General features: G+C 36.0%; 1 protein-coding gene across 4 annotated transcripts in view; it reads right to left on the bottom strand.

The window, feature by feature from the left end:
- The window catches only part of LOC139151918 (BAI1-associated protein 3-like), a 149260-nt gene that overhangs the window by 69660 nt on the left and 56053 nt on the right, over positions 1–23547 (bottom strand). The window contains exon 1 of one of the 4 annotated variants that reach the window (XM_070724964.1): positions 196–656. The exons of the other annotated variants lie outside the window; for them this stretch is intronic. The gene's annotated coding sequence lies outside the window, so the exon portion shown is untranslated. Of the gene's footprint in view, positions 1–195; positions 657–23547 lie in introns of those variants that run through there. 4 annotated transcript variants of the gene reach the window in all.

Genomic DNA, 23547 nt, shown 5'->3' with positions numbered 1-23547 from the left:
TTGGAATATATCTGAAATATCTATGTCCTGAAAATCAGCAATGAATTGAATGAATAACATTGGAAGCTGAGATCAGTGCCCTCAACATTATGGAAAGTAGACGGTTGAACTAGACAATAGATACAGCACTGAGTAAGGATTGGGAGCCAATTGGGAAACAACTCTATGACTTGAGATTGAGATTACACGGCCTACCTTGCATTACAGTAAGACTGAGAGAGCACTACAGACTCTGCTCGACGAAACGACGGTGATCTGGGTCTATCGACTGCAGCAGATGCCATCATCATTAAGTACTGGTATTATAGTTTCTGTAGCAGAGCTATCTAGTCATAGCACTGTGAGGTGAGTCGATGTGTGCAAGCTGGCTGCAACGCTTGGCACTGTTTGCTGTACAGCAGGCAAGGTAGCACTTTTCTACATCAGCTGTCTTTGGCTGCTTAAGTCACCAAGTCTTATTTCCACGTGTGTGTATACACACACACACACACAGTGCCACTAATGGAAGTGTTCTTGAATTCAAAGCAATCACTCAGCTCTCCCATTGAAGGCCAGCTTTGAAAATCAATAGACTGCTGGACGTCTATGTATACCTTGTTCAGAGAATTCACGCAAGCTGGTGAAAGTGTAGCAGGTTTGAACGGCTTGGGGTTTGATCACCGCACATCTAGCAGTGTTTTGCTGACACGACCAAATATGGAAATTTCAAAGGGCAATCTGATTGGTACACCAATCAGAGGCTTTTGACCAATGCTTGAGCTTGGAGTAGCTGTGGCCAATCTTATCACAATTACATATGACTTGTGTTACATATATAAGACATATAGGAAAGACTATCAGGAAAAGAATGTGGGGAAAACGGTAAATGGTGGTGAATTCAATGCACAACCACTGCCTCCTTACACAAACATTTCTTTTTTGACAAGCTTTTATTGAATGGGACAGAAATCCTAGAGAAACCAAAATGAGGAAATAAAGTCATTACTGGCTGCTGCCGTGACAACAGTGAAAGGCAAAAAAGTCAAGAAACCAGCGTATTGATCACTGCTGTTGCTTAGCAACCCCCTACCTGCAAGAAGAATACTGTGAGAAATAAAAACTTTGAATAGAGAGTTTCCACAATACAACACCTTGCCTGTTTAAATGGCTCAGACCTACTCAAAGGTTTTTCCCATTTGGCATTCACTTGATCGATGTGCAGTGCGTGACAGTGCTTTTATCACTGAAACTGCAGTTTTAAAACACAAACTGGCCAAATTTAGAGGAAAAATAAACAGACATTAAATATCTCGGCTGGGGATGCTACCCTGGCAAAATGTTTATGGCATATATTATTTTTATTATTATTATCTTTTCCTTAAGATATAGGTGATATTAATAGGTGCCATATGGCATCAATTTGGAAATGCACATTCCAAAATCTACGCTAATATTTGATTCAAAGTATAATTTGTGAATACATACTAAAGCTAAAGTTTAACATGCTGAAAAATACTGTCACTAGAAAATTTCAGAAGGAATGTCAATTTCTACATCTTGCAAAATTTACAGAGCGGCATACACTTTCATATAGCCAAAGGGAAGAGTTTTGCAATTTGATCGTAACGAAGACTTGGACAAGTAAACAAATATGCGGATCAGTGTCGCACAGGAAATGTATTTAAAATCTCCATGAATGAACACAATTAAGGTGTGTTTCAATTTATTTTATCGGAAAAAATCAATGGTTTAAAATTGAAGGGGTTGGAAAGCAGCCATGGATATTGATTTTAACAAGGAATTGGAATAAACACCGCTGTCTGGAATTGTGTTTATCCAGATATAAATACACACATAGAAAATTCATCGACTGTGAAGAAAATTTCATGTGATTGCAAATGGAAATGTGTTAAGAAACACATGATGCCATACAAAAATGGGATCAATGTTTTATTGGCTGCATAAACTGTAACAATTTAATGAAAGTACTACAGGGGAGAACTATAATTTCAGGTTTACGAACCTGAAATGAATAGCTCATACAACGATGGATTAGTTTTTAGAAATGCAGGTCACACAGCCATGCAATTTTCAAATTCATGGAAAGCGAAGCATATGAAAGCCTGTTGTTTTTTACAGGCTGATTGTCTGAAACAAACATGAGAACATGTTTAAAATCCTCATTGAAGCCTGCATTTCAAGCTATAGAAGTGCGTCTTTCATAGAAATGATATAGCCTTTACAAATACAATAGCTGCCGTTTTGGTCTGCAAACATGAGAAATGTTCACTGTTGGTTCATTGATGAACTTGCATGGCTATACACGCATTTCTGTTAGTTTTTAACTGAGTTTCACATTCGACACAAAAATTGAGAAATAATCTTGTATACATGTATGTCTTGCTTCTGCCAATATCTTTCATTAAATGGATATTGAAAGAAATGAAAGGGCATGGGGGTCATTAAATGTCATACATCAAATTGCTTCACATCACATCAAAGTGCTGGAAAATGTAATCCCGTCTTATATTTGCAACTAATACAGCATATTTGACTTTCATTTTGGCAACGCTGTTTGATTCAGTTCAGAAATGAACATTACACAAAGCATCCGTTCCTGTATACACTTGAGTATGGCAGACGAGTGCTCTCTAATGTTTGTTATTCTAGCATGAATTGGAATATCAATACCGGCTGCTTATGAACTCTGGGTCTCTGAGGACTCAAAGGCTTAATTTGTCTTTGGGCATACCTTCAATTAAGACAAATTTGTCTTCACTTCATTTTACAAATATTTTGTCTCATATGTAACCATCGGCCGACTGCAGCTGTCAGCTTGCAAGCAAAGTACATGTATCATGACCATATGGCTAGGGGTTATATTGGCTTGCTGATATACAGAGATGGGTGAGACAGTCAGAGCTCCATTAAAGATACTCCAAGATTTAAAAGCAATTATATTTTTTATCAATGCATTATGTTACGTCATCTTGTCATGTATGCACTCTTGTGTCATCAGTCTACACAAGTTATAGGCAACATATATTATGCCCCAGTGCAAATAATGAGTATATTCAATTTATTCACATATTTTCACATTTTTTATATTTCTGACCATTCTTTTCAGTTTACATATATTTTAATGCAGTTGTTTATGTTATAAGGATAAAGTGACTATTTCACATATTTTACTTATATGCTGCAGAAATTGTTTGTAAACTTAACAGCCCCCCCTCCTTTTTTTTACAGGTCAATTCAAATATTAATTGAACACTAGAGTATTCATTTTGCCTTTTTGTGAGGTGAACTTGTAGTTAGTTTACACTTTGAGTAAAATAAACACCTACTGGATTAAGATAATCATGATGACAATTCTCAAAGCACGCAAAAACCAGTCTGAGACATGTTTTAACTCAATTCCTTCAAAATGCTAATAATTTCAAACGCTAATAAATCATGGAATCCGACCTGATTTTTAACATTTCACTGACTGAAGAATTGATGCCTGTATATGATTCTGAAGGACGTTTCAAACCAGACCTTTGTAGTTCATTCAATACACTATGAAAACTACTGAAGATGGCAAGACATCAGTATGCAGACGGATACCTGGCTATCTCAACTGTTGAGTGCTCTTGAATTCAAAATAAGAAGCTTTGCTTTCAACACACTTGGTTGAAAACTGAATGTAGCATCTGTCCTATCTCACCACTCTACTGCAGCAGTGGTTTCACTGTTCAAGTTTCTATATAATATCCCTTCATGTCAGTCACACAATGACATGAAAAAAGCTATTACAGGTGTATAAATCCTTTCTACATACTAGTATATATTCACAGATATGATATTTGCACTGGCCAGTTCATCAGACCATCTGTGAATCAGTCACTCTCCAAACTTTGGTATTATTTCTTTTTTACCCTTTCACCACCATGGTTTGTCCCAAACCCATTGTTATCAATGGTGAGTGCGGACCTGTTTACAGGGAATTGGGGTAAACAGGTTATTAAAGGTTTATTAGAATTAGTGAATGAGTCTTGGGAAAAAATTTTGCCCCAGGGACATAGAAGCCTTTCAAGATGTGGAGATTACCAAGTACATGGGTCAATGAGTTGTTGAACACAGAGCTGACCATTACCAGTGGTAACATTTTTCTATCTTTTCCAACATTTTATTTTTCAAAACTTGTTTTTTGTCAAAATGTGAATCCTGAACTGCATATTCAGGGTGAGGGTACAGACCCAATGGCCTCTTTCACGATGAAAATAGTTAATAATCCATGTGTAACTTAAGAACTCAGAGTTGGTACATAAATAATGTAAATTGGTTGCTGGAAGGAAGACTTTAACATCTCCTGGAACCATTCTTACTCTATCAGATTCTGTTACTTCATCTGAATTATTACTGAAAATATTCAGGTATGTGTCAGCATTTCATCAATATTAGCATGTTGAAGTTTGTCAAAACAATGAATTGGATATTGAACTTTTGGACTGGTACAGTCAAAGCGACAACAGAGCATGTGCAGTTTGAGATAAGCACATTACCAAACACTTCTCGGTAATATTTCTGAAAAATGAAGATTGAATTGAGCTGAAAATTGTTACAGATGGTAGTAGCCTATGGCTGATCAGGTGGAGTGTGATATAAAATATGCAGATGAAATTGTTTAATTTGCATATTTGCCTGTGCCTGTTGGCAAAAAGCGACTGCCTTCGAAATTTAAAAGTGGAAAATCCTGTTGGGCACAACAGAAAATTGGTTAAACTGTTACAAAATGATTCAGGCTACTAAGTCATGCAAGACATACCAGGCTGGAGATGAGATACATTAAATTTTGAAGACTTACAAAATATTGAAAACTAGAAACTGGGTAAGAGATGTTGCATCTAACTGCCAGTAAGATAAATCACTTTGAAATTCAAAAAGCCCTAGTGTGCAAAGTTGAAACTAATAAACAGATATTATATTTGACATTTTGACATTGGAATTAATGAATGAAATTACTGAAAGTGGTATTTGTTCAAACAATATGAATTAATTAACATAAATAATTTTTGACTATTTCTGAAAAATGCCAAGAGGTACACTAACTTTTGGCAATGGTGAGGCATTTAAATATGTGACTGATGGTAGCCTAACTATGTTGTACAGTAAATGCAAGGCTGCCAGTCAGCTTTATTGACTTGAACTGCAAAATCAAACACAGGGACTATCAATAGGGCTCTGAACACTGGGATTTGTCTGCATCCATATGTCCATATAATTTGTGAGGATCATTAACTGGAATGATTGTATACTTAATTTATCACAGCCTATTTTACAGTTAATATCATAAAGATGTTCTGTAATAATGATCAATTTTATTTTACATTGTAAGTGTTGAAATCTGAAAGCTTCTCAGCCCAATACTTTCTGACCATGGCCACAGTCCCTCATGTGTGGAGGGACTTTGCCATAACATTACTCTGCCAAAAGCATGTAATCTTACCATGAAAGCACAGAGCGGAAAAAATATGTCTATGGACAGGTAGAAAAATGTGGATGCTACGCTTTCACTATCCCTTTATGCTTTTGCAGTGTTGAGGACAAAAATTAATTTACTGTTAAACAAACATTCACAAAATTAATCCAGCAGATGTTCAATATGTGAAGAATTCTCTACCAAGTTTTAGAACATTAAATACTGGACACTTATTTTTCTGATGTAATTTTCATGGAATACGCACACAGGGATCTTACATATACAATCATGAATCATGCTCAAGCAACCCTGGGTTGTTTGAAATAAATCTTAGAAAATTTATTCTGCTGTCCGCTAGCATTTATTTGCTCATTTATATTTAAATTTCTGCAAAGATCAAACTCTGCTTTTTATACCGGTATTACTAGCATGCTATTGCAGGCATCAATAAAATGGCAGATGTGGTTTCTATATAGCATCTCATAAAAGTTGCATTTTTATTATCAGCATGATAATCTGACAGTATCTCTGGAATAATGACGACTTTCATGCACCTTCATTCACCTTCATCTGGCAGTGAGCACAGGGTATAAAAATCACAAACATTGTACAGTGATTGTTTTCTGTAATATTAATAACTAAACAGATACATTGTAGCTATACTCTCTTGAAGATTTTAGGTGTGATCTATGGTCATATGTCCAGCAGATTGCAGAAGCAGTGACCAACAATAGGCCATCAAGATCTGTTTGGATGTAAGATACTTTATGCACTACCTACATCGCTATTGCAACCATTCACTTGAAAAATCAGAGATGCAGAAAGCAGCAAAAATAAATGTTTCATCAATACGTAATTTTGTTTTATTTCCATTATTTCAACTGTAGTATGAACATTAACAAAAGAAGACAAGAAAAGGTATCAAAATTCGACAATGCAGATTATTTGTCTGAACAATGACATATCATATACCTGATGCAACATATACTACAGAGGGGCATATATATTATAATATCTCAGCAGTTTTATTCCCATGACAGTTACCCTAGAGTACAGTCATAGGTGTAACCTGCCAATGATAGTCACCTGCATATACTCTAAGCTTGTGAGAGACTTCTGTTCAAGGCAGGTCTAGGCATTAACCTCTGACCCATTCTTACCAGCATAACTGGATGTTCACGGATTAGGATTATCCCATTAGTCTGGTTACACGGGGATGAGTGAGGATTGTTGAGCCATTTTGTTCTCTCGGGGGAGAATCGTTGAAATGTGCCACGTTTGATATCTGCAGGAAGTGGATTATACAGCAAGCTTTCTGTTTCAACAAAATGTCAGCACACGATATCGGTTAGAGTCATGCTTGTTGGTTTAACTCTATGGAAAAATGCCTGTGGTATTATTCTATTAAAAGCGCCGTCAAAGTTTGGTACAACTCTTCCGAGTTTTCAGAGCTATTGAATCTAAGATTTCAAAAGGTTACAGCGGCACAAATAAAGCATCTTGAATTCAAAACAGTTCAAATGCATAAAACAGTGAACAAAAATTTTCATTCAGTATTTCTGATGACGTTTTTACATCAAAATTATGGTCCTACTATTGTTCAAATATTCAAGAATACAATGTTGGCCAATTTTTAATCAAATGTAATGAATTTTGACATTTTTTTCAGATGCAAAATGGAGAAAACATGAGGTGAGTATGGCAAAGTTCTCTGTGATTTTCAGATATGACAACATAAAATGGTTCAATATTGTGCAAAATTATAAACTGGTTATTTACAATTTTTCTTATTTCTGTATAAATTAGCTTTTACAGTTGACCAAACCCATGTTTTCGGTCATTCAGAGTATCTGGCAAGCAATCTACTGGTGTCAGGTTTTTTGAGCACCAACAGAATCTTTTCAATAAATACCATATATTTTAATTTTACATATTCATGATGTCATATAAATAAATGGCACGTGACCTTGTAGAAGTTTTTCAACTCTTCCTCAATTTGGTGGCATTATCTTGTATTTCACCTTGATAACAATTGTCAAACCTAGGAATTATGAGTTCTAATCAGTAACCATTGCAAAGTTGTTTTAACTGTTTAATATTATTTGCTTTGAACAAATACTGATAGGCAGAGAACACACCCAAGGTTTCCGGCATAACTGTAGTAAGCATTGGAAGACAAACTGACCTCCAGGACTTAATTCTATTTCTTTTTGAAACTGCAGCAGAATATGACGAATGATAGATATGGCATTTTCCATAATCAATTAGGTGCTTGGAATAATTAATTTTAACTTCAAAATAATACTTCTAGAAAAACAATTCAGATGAACGCTGTCTTAAAGGGGCAGGTCACTTATCAGCTTTATCTAAAAGTAAATTGACCAACTTGATAAATATTTCAATGGAAAACAAAGGGCTAACACCATGTTAATACCAAATGTCAACATGGAGTAATGTGAGAACCAGGGATTGCAGACTGCCCCTTTAAATAAATAATGCCAGTGACTGAGAGCTGATTAATTTCCAGGCAATACCAGGTGGAAAACCAGAGTACACTGTGATGCAACGTCAGTGTATGACCACCCTATACAGTACAGATGAAGAGCTGTTACTGCAAGCTCTTTCACTTCACAGATAAAAAGTATGTAACATACTTTTTGACTAATCTGTTTATTTCAGTAATGCCATATTATAGTTTATTTATCACATATTCATTTATGTATTCCTTTATTCATTTGTTGTGGAAATGGAATCTCTTTATCTGCGATAAGAGGATTTATGTAATATATTTTATTCATTTGTAAATTCATACGAATACACATCTTGTATCATTCAAAAATACTAATAATCATAGGACAAAGGACAGGAGCCTTCGTATCATCCAAAACTACCAACCCCGGATATCAGTATTTGAGTCCCTTTAGACATGAAGGCATATGTTTGTAAAAGGCATGCAATAATCTCCACAGTTTTTCATGGAATCTGTATAGTATTGAATGCTTCCATTTCATGGCAATCCAGCTGTAATCCGAACAGTTCCTCATGAGAAGAGAGACAGGCAACAACCTTTCTGTAATCCGGATCATTATAATCCAGCAATTAAATCCTGCATTCAGGTCATTCTGCCCTACTTTTTTCACAAAAGACTGTCACTCTATAAGATAATACTTTAGCTATTAAAGCAATGAATTATGGTACCTAAAATGGAAAACTATTTAGATTGTGATTGGTTCATTTTACAGACTTCGCACTGAATTAGCCAATCAGATTCATTGTATGATTAAGATGCATCATTTAACGCGGAGTAATGTGTTGAACATTATTGTTCTCAGCTAGAAAATTTAGCACTGTCCCTGTGCAAATACACAAAATTTATACATTTACAAACTGTAGGTACATGTATATAAACAGACAAACATTTGAAGGCCACTTAGGATATACGGTAATCACTCAAAAACTATACAAATTATTTATACCTGGATTGGCTGTTTGCAGGTATTGCATTAGTTTGAACGACAGAATAATTCAGTTTGTGTGTTCTTGCTTAACATTTTAGTTAACCAAATGAAGGCTCAGCAGCTATGTTTTTGTCAGGATTTTGTTGTATGTATTAGCAACATCTTTGAATGAAACAAAGTTCACGTATTAATTATCATTTCCATTCAAGATAAAACATTTTACCAGGTCTATGAGATATAAATTTACTACTATTTTGAACCACTAATATTACATGGAATCATGGTAACACATAGAAATCTAAAAAACAGTTATAACATTTGAGGACATTTTCTATTCTACATTAAAAGCATTGACCGTGATCATGGGAGCAGCTGAAATAAGCAAAACTTTAAAATCACAAAACAGTGGCCTGCAGCCAAAACAGGAACAAATTTTTATGCCAGCCTGTAGGTTCAACACAGCCTGCCTCAGCACATTTCTGTTTTGACAAGCCTTGAAGGCCAGAATACCAGATTAATTGTCTTTGGCTTCTTTCCATTTAATCTTTATTACCCATCATCCAGCTTGCCCATGCAGTTCTTATCACATCAATTTTAGATCTTCCAGCCGGTCACAATGGCAATCTTGATGGCACCAGGCGAGCATCAAGAGATTAAGTCACACCAAATTATAATTGAGACTGCACACTTTTATCCTTCAATCACTGATATTGGTCAAATCAGGAATAATGTCCAGGGAAGATTATAATCAGCATGGGTTGCTCCAGGTATTACAGTAGATATGTCACAGTGTACGTTTCCTATAGACACAGCATGGACAAAATCAAAGTAGGACTTTCACGGCCCTCAAGTGATACATGTACCGGTATGGCTATACCGATGAAAAAAACAACACCATGTAGTCAACAAGATTTTTTTTTTCGGAAATGAACACGTGCATAGCACCAAAAATCAAACATGGAAATAACTATAAAGAGGGTGTTCATTGACTGTTTTCACTCAAAATAAGGAAGTACTGTGCAAAATATGCAGTCAACCCTCAGAAGTTTTAAATGAAATTTGAAAGCTACAGGGCTGAGCATTTTATGAAAATATAATGTTTGACAAAAAAAAGGAAAAAAGTTATCCAAAACATTTACATACACATATTTGATAATAATTCTCACAATCAAGATTGTGTCAGTCCCACTTTGAAGAATCTATTGTTAATCTTTGGCACAATTCATCCAGCAGTTTTTGAAAATATGTTTTGACAAAAACTGACATTAGTGACAAAAAGAATTCTTCAAAAACACAAAATTTATATGTATATTTTATGCTGATTTGGTTAAATGTACAATCACCGTTCCTATTAACATACATGTATATACTAAATATCAAAGTAATGAACTCTAGCTGTTATCAACATAATTTTTTGAAATTTTACTTCATTATGCAGCCATATTTACGAGATTCCACCATGTCCTAGATAACCATGACATACCATCTAAACTAATCATTTTTGGTGAAGTGATTTTTAAGTAAATGAGCTTTACAAATTTGCTGTACAGATGAACATACAGACAGATGGACGGACAGACTGGCAGACTCACATTGACCGATAAAGAGATAATATTAGCTCTCTATATGCCGTTGGCACAGAAAGGCTAAAAATTCATAATGATGTGACAGACAGAAAATATTATTCTAAAATTCAAGAGGAGAGTAATACATTTAAATTCTGAAAAACAATCCTATCACGCTATTTTCAAAGATACACTATGTACAATCTATACTTTAAGGCTTTGACATGAAAAAAAATATTACATTTAACCAAAAAATCTGCATGAAACATGCATCATGACAAAGCTTCGGAACAGAATGCTTCATATTTTTTACTTCTGAGAAATGGGCCACATGCACCAGGTAAATTTCAGTGAACAGAACACAGCTACTCTTGCAACACAGGAAACACGCATACCACTTGGAAACTCAATTTCCACTGATTTGACGATTTAATCTCACTGAATTAAAGTGTCAGGCTCTTCAGACATCAAACAGGAACTTATGATCAGTTGTTGTGGACACTGACATGTTGAAATACAGGCACACGGCCAGTGGTTGTGGTGCAGTTGAGTGCACAGACTAATATGCTTGATATATAGCATTGTGATAGCTAGGATGATACAGAACAGAGAAACAGTAGGCAATTACCATGTGGTGATCTCATAGATAACACAGTGAGATTGTAATTTTAATTTTAAATTAATACATACAGGGAAAGATATTAAATGAACCAAATTCACATACACTGCTACCGGTAATATCAACTGAATTTGACGTTCTTTTTGAACATTATAATTATTTTTAATTACATTTTTAACTTGAAAAGGTGTCCATCTAATTGATAAGGCAAAAGTATTTTGCAATTGGTACTTAATGTAAACATTCATGTTCAACTCAGCTTGACTCATTTTCAACCTACCTTGCAAGTTCATACTATGATCTTTGCTTGAGAAGATCACTGACTTTTTCAAGGTTAGCAGAATGGAAACGTGTGATTTAATTGCTTCTTCAGATTCATTTCAACATGTATCTGGGTCAGGTTCATTAAGACCATTTACACTGTTGTGCACATCTGACATTGCCTGATGAACCACCTTGATAGCTTGTTTTATGGTTCTGTTTCGAAACACTTTGATGATGTATTTGATGTTTAATGTCAAGTTTCTGTGTTGCGGAAACTATCTATCACACTGCAGTTTAATCATGTGGCCTTGTTCTATTTTCCCATTTCAATATTCTGCTTTTTCCCTCTCTACCTATAACATGGCTACATAAAACGTACATGTCATTTTATTGTCAAGGTCAACCACTAAATTTAAGCGGATTATCATTTGTTCATTTAAATACAGTATCATTTATTCATACCTTAAATCGTCGATGTTGCCCATGATTTACAGGTTGGGAGAAATTTTTATCAGACTACCTGCTAATGGAAAGAATGCTAGCAATATGAAGATATGCACTAAGTAGGCATGAAATATATATAGGAAGCCACATCAGGGATATGTATGGTAAAATGTCACATCTTGATTTTCCCTTATACATTAAGTGACACACCTGATATTCACCTTATATATCCTGTACTTCTTCCTTCGTCTTGGAGTGATTAAAAACATAAATATTTCATAAAAAATCTTTATCAATATCCCCATCTCACACACTTATTTACAAATATACGTGTATTTCAGTTCACTAAAAAAGAGCCACCTTATTAGAATAATTATTACTGGACAGGTATTAAGATGTTTTTGAGGAAAAATAGCTTGGCTGGTTCTAGAAGACACCATATAACATCTTTCATTGTGTGTGCTGGAGTCTTGCTGTGATTTTTAGCCTAACAGCTGAGAAAATTGTGGAGACAGTTCAGAAGGCATATCTGAGAAATGGTATTCACAGCAAAGAAAGAACAAATATGCAACATTTTGCATTATCATAGCTTATTTGGTACGATGAAGTAAATTTAAAATTCACGAATGACACAAAATAAATCTTGTGTCAGAGAGGTTGATCAATATGGCAGATGTGTAGATGCTGCCTCTTTCCATTCAGACATATTCATGAACAGTTGGACAGTCTGAAACCACTTACATATGATGCCTATTCTCCAACAGAATCAAACCATTTCAGGACAGACTACAAACACTGAATTAAAAAAGTGTCAAGTTCTATTCTGCTTTGTTGCTATACACATACATAACCAACAAATTGAAAAACCTACATACATAGCACTTATTTTTAAATGACTAGTATTCCCTGTGAAATCCTTAGTTGGTGCACTATTGGTGACTGAACACCTTGACAATATGGAAAGATAAACATGAACTCAAACACAGCTTCACTTATTTCTTGGTGAATCTCTCGATGGCATTTCAAAAACCAGCACACGCCACATGATTAATGTTCCAAAGCAGCGACATATATTTACAGAATAAGTGGATTACGGTGAAAGGTTTATCTAGAGTGGTAGAGAGTAAGCAGCAAAATAGATGGTTTATGCCTTGCAATATTTTAACGGTCATCTATCAATAAATTCTGGAACGGTGCGTCATTGCATAGCCATTTATCAAACACTGCCTTCTAGGTCAATATAGCAGTTGTGACCGGGCAGATTAGAGACACAAAATAAGATTAAAGGTTTTTTACTAGATTTCCACATAATCACTTATGAAACAGGCTGAGAAAGGCAAGGTCTGTCACTCACCCAGAATTAAGGTGATGGAGACTTTTCCCGGTGTTTTTAACCTCTGTAACTCTTGTCTTGTTAGCAGGATTAAAGTCAATAAAATATTTATAGTTCTATGATTTTAATCAACAGTTGAATTGAAAGCGCTGACTGTTTGCAGCCACAATCTCCTGCAAAATAATTGCTTTTCAGTATTTCTGCATTTACCACTCACAGACTTAACAACATTTTGCTTTCAAAAGTAAACTGTACTTGGTTAATGTGAGCATTTTGCATGCGTCAAACCAGAAGTACACATGTGTATACTAACAAGGTGAAAGCGTTGGGTTTTATTTCATTCCATGTTTGAAGGAATCAGTTAGCAACCAGGCATTGTCGGCATGGACATAACTTGATTACTGCTCTGCATTACTTGTTCCAAACATATGGAAACACTGTAATTGTGTTGCCATGGAGTCAGGACCTTTCCTAAATGAATCAGTCAGCTAATCCAATAGTCCCTTGAATCACTTGTATAATAGAATTTTTCCATATCACCCTTTAACGTCAGATAGACCACACCCGAACACAAGGGACAACAGTTTAAACTCTTCAGTAATGCAATAAACTTCATTACTATGAGAACGGGGATAAAATCTTATTTCCTATGAGTGGGGATGTAATTACTTTATAGCAATTTGTCATTATACCATTGAAGGAGAATCAAATCCACACTGCAATGCATGCACAATTAGAGAACACTCTGGTTGTGGCAAAAGTACTGGACAACGCAATACACAGTGACAATACATCCTGTCATTACAGTGGCAATGCTGGCATGCTTCTGAAAATCTGCAGTCATTTAAGGTGAGATGAAACTTTGGGACAGATATTCGGGCTTTCAAATTTTATTAATTCTATTCTGATCTACCACTTGTGGGGGCTCATTCTAAAGCTCTTGGTGTGAGAACAGTTTTCGCCGTCTTGGTTTTTTGAATATGTTATTTTACCCATAGAGTTAGGGATGGCAGCCATATTTTCAATTTCAAATATCGGGAAATCTCGTATGTAAGGGTAGCTCAAACCCCTAACTGGGACCGCCAACTGGGACTCCCAGTTGGCTTAAAATGCACTCTGGGACCGGTCCCAGTTCACTTCTGGGACCGGTCCCAGTTCACTTCTGGGACCAGTCCCAGTTCGCTTCTGGGACTGGTCCAAGAAGCGAACTGGGACTGGTCCCAGTTGGCCTCTGGGACTGGTCCCAGTTGGCTTCCAGGACCAGTCCCAGTTGGATTCAAAATTATCTCTAGGACCGCGGCCGCGGTCCTTAGTTGGCCTCCAGGATCAGTTCCAGTACACTTCAGGGACACATCCAATTTGTGAACTGGGACCACTATGAAAAAACCCAGTTACTGGTACTTAATACTAACAATCTGTTAATGTTTTCATCTTTTTACTCTGCCATAATCGTAGGTATACGCGACATTTAATAGATCCCAACTATTAAGGCCAAAGTAATTTAATTCTTTGTTTTGTCTGTGTGCACATACTAGGGTTTTTTCTACTGCCAATGGTTTGAATAGGATTTTACTGAGCTTTCCTGTTTACAAAATTTCACATCTTGTGGTATAACTTATGATGATCACGATGAAAGGAAGTTTCTGATGATTTTTGTATAGACACTTATGTTGTTACATGGAAATAATCAAGAAAATATAAGGTGTGTTTTGATTTTCTTGTATGTGTTTTAGTACTGCCTTCCCGCTCATGTTTCGAAACATTTGAGTGGGCGCGCTAAACAAAGAATTTGATTACTTTGGCCTAACTACGATGTACTCATTCTTAGCAGTAGTAAGTCCTGTGCTATGGTGTGTGTTGAAATCTTACTGCACGTTGATAGAGAGACTGTGTACTGAATCAGATGAAAAAGGAGATGAAAATACCTGTGCAAGACTAGCAATTAACTCATCAAGGCTTTCATTACATTAAAAACAGCAAGCAAAACCTTTAACGAAAACCCGCTGTGTTAATTGCAATTCACTTGCAGTATATGACTGATATCTTAATTTGGACCTAGGTATATTTCTGAACAGATAGACATAAATAGGAGAGGGGCAACCATTAGTGCATGCATGTGCTGTTACAGCAGAATCATTTCATTGTTATGCGAGGAAAAATAGACATCAATGAGGTGATAATAGTCCCATTACATTTTAAGACAAAGGGTTTTGAATATACAAGTCAACAACATGCACTGCTTCAAAACTTCATTGACAGCTAGTAGCTATTTTTTACATCCATGATGTAGTATATGCTGTCTCAGTGGTTTCTATTTCAGTCTGTCTGTCTGTCATAGCTCTATGGAGCTACGAGTCCCAGAATTGAAATGAGACCTGACTGTCCTTGAATGAAACTGGGAGATGTTAGCTTTCCCACACAAAAACATACATAATTTTCACAACAGTACAGAGAATATGAATAAAACAAGTGCATACAATTGCTACAAAAGGCATATAGTGGGATGGGAAACTTCTTTCCCATTAATATTATGGTTTCGTCATTACAGCATGGAGGTACCTTACCTCCATGGTACAGTTCATTTGATACAAGTGTGTTTCCCCGCAATCATAATGGTCCCAGTTACGTCGAGCTAGTACGCTTCTGGGACCGGTCCCAGTTCGCTTCTGGGACCAGTCCTAGAGGCCAACTGGGACCGGTCCCAGTTCGCTTCTGGGACCGGTCCCAGAAGTGAACTGGGACCGGTCCCAGAGTGCATTTTAAGCCAACTGGGAGTCCCAGTTGGCGGTCCCAGTTGGGGGTTTGAGCTACCCTTACATACCTCGAAATCTTAGGTAATTTGTCTCTTTAGTACCTAATTTTGCACGATGACCCCTGATTTTATTCTTGATTTGATAAGCGAATGGTTGAAAGTACATGTAATTTGATTGAGGAAAGTTTGAGCAAAAGTTCAAATCTTTCACTTTCGAGGTGCATGCTATAAGAACCAGATACCATCATCATGTGCATGTGTTTAAACACCTCAAACTTTCATTATGCTGGGTGAAAGATAATATCATGATTTTCAATGGGATAATCACATTATTACAATGTTAGCCATAAACAATAGGTTATCATGTTAGCTGTGATGATCAAGGTTACGGGCCAATCTTCTTTGGATTTTTTAATAAAGCATCAATATGCAAAGCAGTATACAGTGGTGTGATTCTTTACATTCAAGTTCATGATTAATTAGTACCTTGATGAAGAATATCTAGCAGAAGACAATGATTGAAAAGAAGCTTAAGGGTTTTCTAGATTCACACAGCAATTGGGATAAATTACATCATTTAAAACCAGAATATATTTGAAAATGGGAAATAAAGCAAGTCACACAGTAGCTCCGATGAACCTTGACTTATTGATGGGAAAGCTTAGATACAAGTCACTATCATGAATATATTAAAAAGAATTTATTTTGACTATCTGCTCTTTCAAATTGCTTTCGGGGTTTTTTGTTTTTTGTGTTTTGGTTTCGTTGTTGTTCTTTCATTATGTTTTGTTTTATTTTTAGGACAAGCTAGATTTTTAGTGACTTTTTTTGGACAGTTTTGGACTTAATCAGGCTACTATTATTATTGAAAATGACTATCAATCAAATGGTTGCGCAAATTAAAGTGTGAATTGCCAGGCATCTTCAAGGGCTTAATGTATGTTGTTTTATAAGCACAAGGGCATTAGATACTTATATCCCAATATGCAGTCAACCATTGAGTTATATATACAAAGTGTTTCAGAAATTATAAAATACACAGTTTCATGTTCAGGAAAACATTTATAAAAACGTGTGTGGCGTTTTAATTTTGTTCTAAATGGTATCAATGATATTTCATACACAAACACATATGAACAAATTTAACAAGACATGAATATTTTTTTTCGTTGTTTCAACCTCTGCAAGAATACTTTCTCTCCTGTTGGTTTGATGATATGAGCAAGGAAAGACATGATTTGGCAAATTTGAAAGTTCAACATCTGACTTTCTGTATGAGTGATAAGCTATGCAAATCATTCAACACCAAATACCTGGGTGTTGAAAACTAATTTTGTGCTCTAGGATACAATATTTTTCTTTGGTCTTTATATCACTCAAAGGAGAGCCATTATCTTTTATCGTCTGACCATTTCATCTATTTTTTTAATGATTTCAAATTCCCTGCCAGTACTCCTGTCAGTGTTATGGACTGACTCACATCATAAGAATTTGTGTAAAAGCATGTCAAACAAAATAACCAGAGGACAAACAAATCAAGTAGGATGATGACGACTGCCATCATTCAGCAGTCACTGCTGATATCATGGAATACAATGATAGAGGAATCACAACAATTGTCAACAGAAGATGGATGGTATCAGTCCAAATGACAATTTCAAGCACCATTACAGGCACACTCTTTTACTTTCAATAGCAAAGGGCCAACTGCTATATATTGCAGAGAGTATTATCCCTCTAACCAAAAGTCTACTTGTGCTCTAGTGCAGCTCCTATAATCTTATATACTCGTGCCATATGGGCATCTTAACATGAATCATAGAGAAATCACAATCACGTTACAAACGTTTCTAGAATATTATGGGTATGACAATGAGTTTACGACAGGGTTTTTTTTTCAAATTTTATCTCCTATTTTTAGTTTCTATTTTTCAACATAGGGTTACTCTTGAACAGGGTTTCCAACACCCTAATGGCATTTGAAAACATAGTGCTGAACTTTTCATTTTTTTTCACAGACAGCAAAGATGCTCTGTTGGAACCAATTTCTGAAGAGAGCTGTAATCCAAATGCCACCATAACATTGGCCTATCTTTGACTAAAGCTAGAGGAAACTAATAAAAAAACCCACATATTCTTGACTGCCACGTTAACCCTTGCCAGCTGAACAAAATCTAAGGCATCAAATACTTTCTCAACTGACGATTTTTCCTGGTGAGTGATGTTTTATTAAAGCCGCTGTAGCATGAGAAATGAATTATGCATACTCTGGATGTCTGTAGACAGGTGATATCAGATAACAGGAATTGTCTTGTATTGCCATGTGGAAACTACATTATCTGTCAATAACATGGCTGAGAACAACATTCAAGAGGGGAAACGGATGTATAAACTGCCTGAATTATTGCTGTTTTGATCTTTAACATTTTAAAGACAAAATAAAAAACTGCTTCACTGGCATTATGATATCTGTATGTGCTACTCAAGCGACATAAATCCTTGCTAATGTAATGCACTATTGGAGCTGTACGGTTCAGTGAATCCAGAGCAACACACTCCAAGTTATGAAATGGAAAAACTCTGCTGATAATGTCTACTCCTAGGGTCTAAATATCATGCAGGCAATAGAAGTGCCTGCGCCGTAATGAGAAGAAACAGCTGAAACAGAGAGAAGAAATCTAATTGTTGTCATGGGTACCACAATGCGTGACTCACACTTCAATCTTTGGTCGGAAACGATCAAACATGGTTTGTTTACACCAGGAGACTATGGAGACATTTAAGAGAATGATGGAGGGCCATTCACTAATTATTTTCTTGTGTCCTGTTCTCAAAGAGAATAAAGTCATTGAATGATGGATTTGAGTAAATTCTGAACACGGATCAATAAGACTACTTTTCAAGCTAGCAGTGGCTACATGTATAGTCCAAGCACTTTGACAACTCAGGGCATTTTCTTTTTGCACACGATTCTCATGTTAAACAAGCCAGAGCTATGCAAATTCACTTGAGACATTCCAACCTGACTCATCAAGAAATAGCACCAAATATATTCCAGAATTTTGCAGACTTCAATATCTTCCACAAATATTTGGATAATAAATTGATCAATATGCCATCAATATTTCATATCTCGTATCAAAAAGGAAGTCAAAACGTAATCTATATGTTGTAGATTTTTTTATTCCTAGGGACTCAAGATTAATGCTATTTTTTGCAACAAAAAACATTCTACTTATGCTTTCAGAATTGATTAGTTTTTGTGGCAAAGACACACTCAAGGAAATTAATTATCATTTCACAAATGCACACTTGATTGTAAGTGATCTGTACGCTACCCTATGACTGTATCTCATTCTAAAAACACATCTTTCATAATTCACTATTTTGACACTGACAAAAGAGAAGCTCTTGCCTACAGCTTAATTTTGTCTCAAACAATTTTCACATGAACCGTGTCTAACCTGTGAGACACTAAAGCAACACGTTTGCAAACATTGGCCTGACTTCGATCGCCTGGCCCATACAACATGTTCAATTAAAACCTGAAGCGAGGTAACCAATTTGTAAATATATAAATAACCATATGCATGTTAACATGGACCCGGGCAGCACTGAACTCCTGACTTCCTATGTCAAAATCTCAGACCAAAGCGACTTACTCAGTGTGCGAAATTAACGTCGGTCCGACGGTCCGAGACCGACAGATTTGTCGTCGGGCTGAAAGTTTTTAGCAACATGTCGGTCCTTATGACCGACTGAAATTTGGAATAAATAATGAAAATTTCTCCGTCAAGACCTGTAAAAGATGCAGATGATGACTGACTCTGCATCATGTGATCATGCCATGCACCTATCAATGTTTTCCACCGTGGGAGTGCGGGGCAACAGGGGATACTGATCACACTTCGTGTCCTGGTAGTGGAGAATTCAATCTCTATGGTACGCCAGACGGGGTGGGGGGGGGGGGGGTTGACAATGTCGCGACATTGTAATTTTTGTCTCGCGACTTTTTACATTTACGAAGAGTCTAATCCCTCATAGCACAGTGTCCAATGAGTGTAACCCTGGTAATGTTAGCATTAACTGATCGTGGTTTTCGGCAGAATCGAGTGTCTATCAAACTTTTCAGAGTCATTTTAATAATTTTACGCTTTCAATCGCTCAGGCAAAACTTTTCAATCAGAAAATATGCATTCATTTCCGCGAGTGGCGAGGTGTGCCATTCATTGCTGTCTGCAATCATAACCGAGAAAAAGTTACGATACTTGTCCTGTTAATTAAAAGTATAACTTCATCTGTTTCTTCATGAATGCAACAGAGGCCATATTTAAGCAAATTTATTTTTTGAAAAAATTTGAAAGTAATCCATACGTCATATCAAAATACATACCAGGTACTTTCTCCCTTATGTTTTACATAACAATAAAAAAGAACAATGTTTGCATAAAAAATTATCCATACACTCCCCTTACTCATGACTGTTTTCAGGGTACTAAGCTATTTACTCACTCCTCTACCACTCGCGTTGGCTAATTTCAGAAGTGATTTTCAGCTCTCCAACCATTTTCAAATCAAAATATCGCATGCCCAAGTGTAGTGTACAATTATACAAAGCAATTTAGAGAACACTATCCCAATAGAAAGTTATGAGAGACAAACTTTCTCGCTTTTATCAGCCACATGTAGCCAGTGCATGAGCCTGTATTCGCCGGCCTCTGGGTGTTTGATATAATTTTATAGTCCGAAAGTGGGGGATTTGACATGTCTATAAAAAAATATCAAATTCTCCTAGGCCTGTTAGTCCCATAGTCCCCCCCCCCCCCCCCCTCCGTGGTGGAAAACATTGATAAATGACAGTGAGGAAGATGAGGGCTGTAATCTTTTTCAGATTCCAGATCATGTAGCTGAATGATTCATTCACTTACACTATTCTGCAATCTATGTGAACAATAGTCCTTTTCAGAGAATACTTACTGACTCTATTGATAAAAGGACATGAAAAATTAAATATTACAACATTCAAAAGCATGATATTGGTGGAGAAGTTGACTTTAATTGTCGTTAACAACTTCATGTATTGAGGACCGGCAGTTTTCTGTAAGGACCTGAAGCTTTGGCTTGGTGCAGGCCCTTATGACCTGAAGCTATTTTCTCTTAATTTCGCACACTGGACTTACTATAAAAGTTGAAAGAAATAAAGTCAAAAAAAGGTTTAAGGTGAGCCCTGACAAATTATGATTCCAAGGTGGTTCATGGCTAATAGTATGATATATTGGCTATGGTATTGGGCTAGTCATAGCAAGCAGAGCAATACTAGATGATATCAGCTGCTGCTGATGTCAAGCCAAGCAAGCAGTATACAGATGATATTGGCTACTGCTGTCATGCAAAGCAAGCAGAGCAGTACTAGATGATATTGACTCCTGGTGTTAGGCCAAGCAAACAGATCAGAACCAGATGATATTGCTCCCTGTGTCAGGCCAGACAAGAACAGCAGTACTAGATGATAATGGTCTCACAGCACAAGCAAAGTAAAGCTAGCATAAGGGAATTCAATGTTTTACGTAAATGCATGTGGGTGCATATATATACTGGTACGTTTTCATACAACACTTTATTCATGGTATTTGCAAAAACTAAGCCAGCATCTTTACTTTTGGATATGATATGGTTCTGAACAAAGACTGAACATTACCAGGTCATAAGAGTGGATGGTATAGGCTGAATTTTATGAAACCATTTACATTTTACTCTCTGACGGTTTTTACATGGATACTCATCAGCCAAGACCTCAAGGATAAAATAGATGGAAAAACTTTCCAATCTCATGTAACAGATAACAGAAATTCATCCCTACATATCTGATCTTCAGGAAATCCTAGAGTATCACATCCTGACAGATAATTGAAAAAGTCAGTGTCACAGCAAAGAGTAACATCAGGGAATTCCTTATAAGTCACAAGACTCAAGAAATAAAGTTAACTGGCCATGTCTTTCTCAAAATATGATGGAAACATATCCTGCAATTTTGTACTGCATAAGCGTCATAGCTTAACATATATCATTCATATTCATGACTTTAAATATTTCAAGGTGTATTAAGGTACTCCCAATATAACAGTCTTTCACTTTTTAGATATTTTCATCTTCTTAACAACACATACAAACTTTTCCAGCTTTGAACTCTCTAAAGCAATTATGACAACTGTGATCATATATATTTTTGTACACACACCATAGCAAAAAGAAAGTCCACTTTGAACTCCCACTTATAGAGGGCGCTATTTAACTAAAAATTTCTCAAAAGCACATTCAGTCACATTGTGGTACATTACTGTTGACAGAAATAAATTACTACTAATACTCTATTAGCTTAGTATTCAAGCGATAAATGTCATTCAATCAATCGGCCTTTGAGATCCCTTTCCCAAGTTCAATTTCAAGGGAGCATCAGGCATGAAAACAGGTGACAGGATATATCTTTTCAGGAACTTATCAATCAACCCAATTCTCATTGTGTACAGTAAGAAAGAGACTCAACCTACATAAAAAATAGACGGAAGAAATACCATTATTTTCCTTTTCTTCTACATTCTATTGACATCTACGATAAGATTACAATTTTCTTTGATGCATAACTGACGAATCGATTGCATGCAAATTTCCAACATCCCGTGTATAATGTCATCTAAAATGTTTTTTCCTTTCAAGTGATCATAGAAAGAGGACCAGGTGACTTTTTATGAATGAAAAAACCCCGGAGGGGATGACAGAGACTGATGGCAGGAAATTCATCAACTCAGTGAAACTGTCGCTGACATATAGGTCAATGTACTCATTACAGATTAGCATGACCATAATTTATTACCTACATCGCCACATGTAAAATGTATGTACTTCTTTGAATCTCGATTAGAGTGAATTTCAATACAGAGAGTAAAATAATAAAGTGCACCACTTTGGAAGCATATATCACAAATATTGGTTTTCCACTTTTGATGTCATTACCGGTATATTCAGGTAAACCAGAAATTATCCAAAATGACTGAAATAGTCCTTTGATATAAAAAAAATATTAAATTTAAATGCTTGTCATGTTCGCAACTTATAATTACCTACTGCTTACCCAGCAAAAAGCAAAAAATCTGTATAAAACCAACAGTTGGTCGTCAAGTACTCTATGGAAAAATTAGGACATATATGTGTTTACACAATCACATATACTACTTATCTATTTAATATTTAAATGATATTCATTCTGAAAAGGCTATGTGAATCAGCAATCCTAACTGTCTGATACAGTATGCTGACATCAAATCATTATTTATCCTATTTAACATAAATCCGACACTCATCTTAAAATGAAATCTCCAGATTACAGGAAAACAACCCAGACATGCAATTCTTGTGAACCTTGAAAAGCACTGCATCGTTGTTAGTTTTTACAGCGATGAAAATCATTACAGAAAATATTCAGGTAACACTATAATTTCAGAATCAGTGCAATCGGAATGCAAACTGGCACATTTACAGAGTCTAAAACCTTGTGCAAATAACTTTGTATGAGGTGATGAATTTTGCCCGTCCCGCAATGGATGTCGACAAACTGCTTACATGGCAACGACATCATCCCAGACTTCCCTAATATTTTCCCTAAATGTACCGC

Source organism: Ptychodera flava, chromosome 15 (assembly GCF_041260155.1).
Source record: "Ptychodera flava strain L36383 chromosome 15, AS_Pfla_20210202, whole genome shotgun sequence".
Lineage (NCBI taxonomy): Eukaryota > Metazoa > Hemichordata > Enteropneusta > Ptychoderidae > Ptychodera > Ptychodera flava.
The sequence above is the reverse complement of the archived record's forward strand: the minus strand, read 5'-3'. Positions and strand labels throughout refer to the sequence as shown.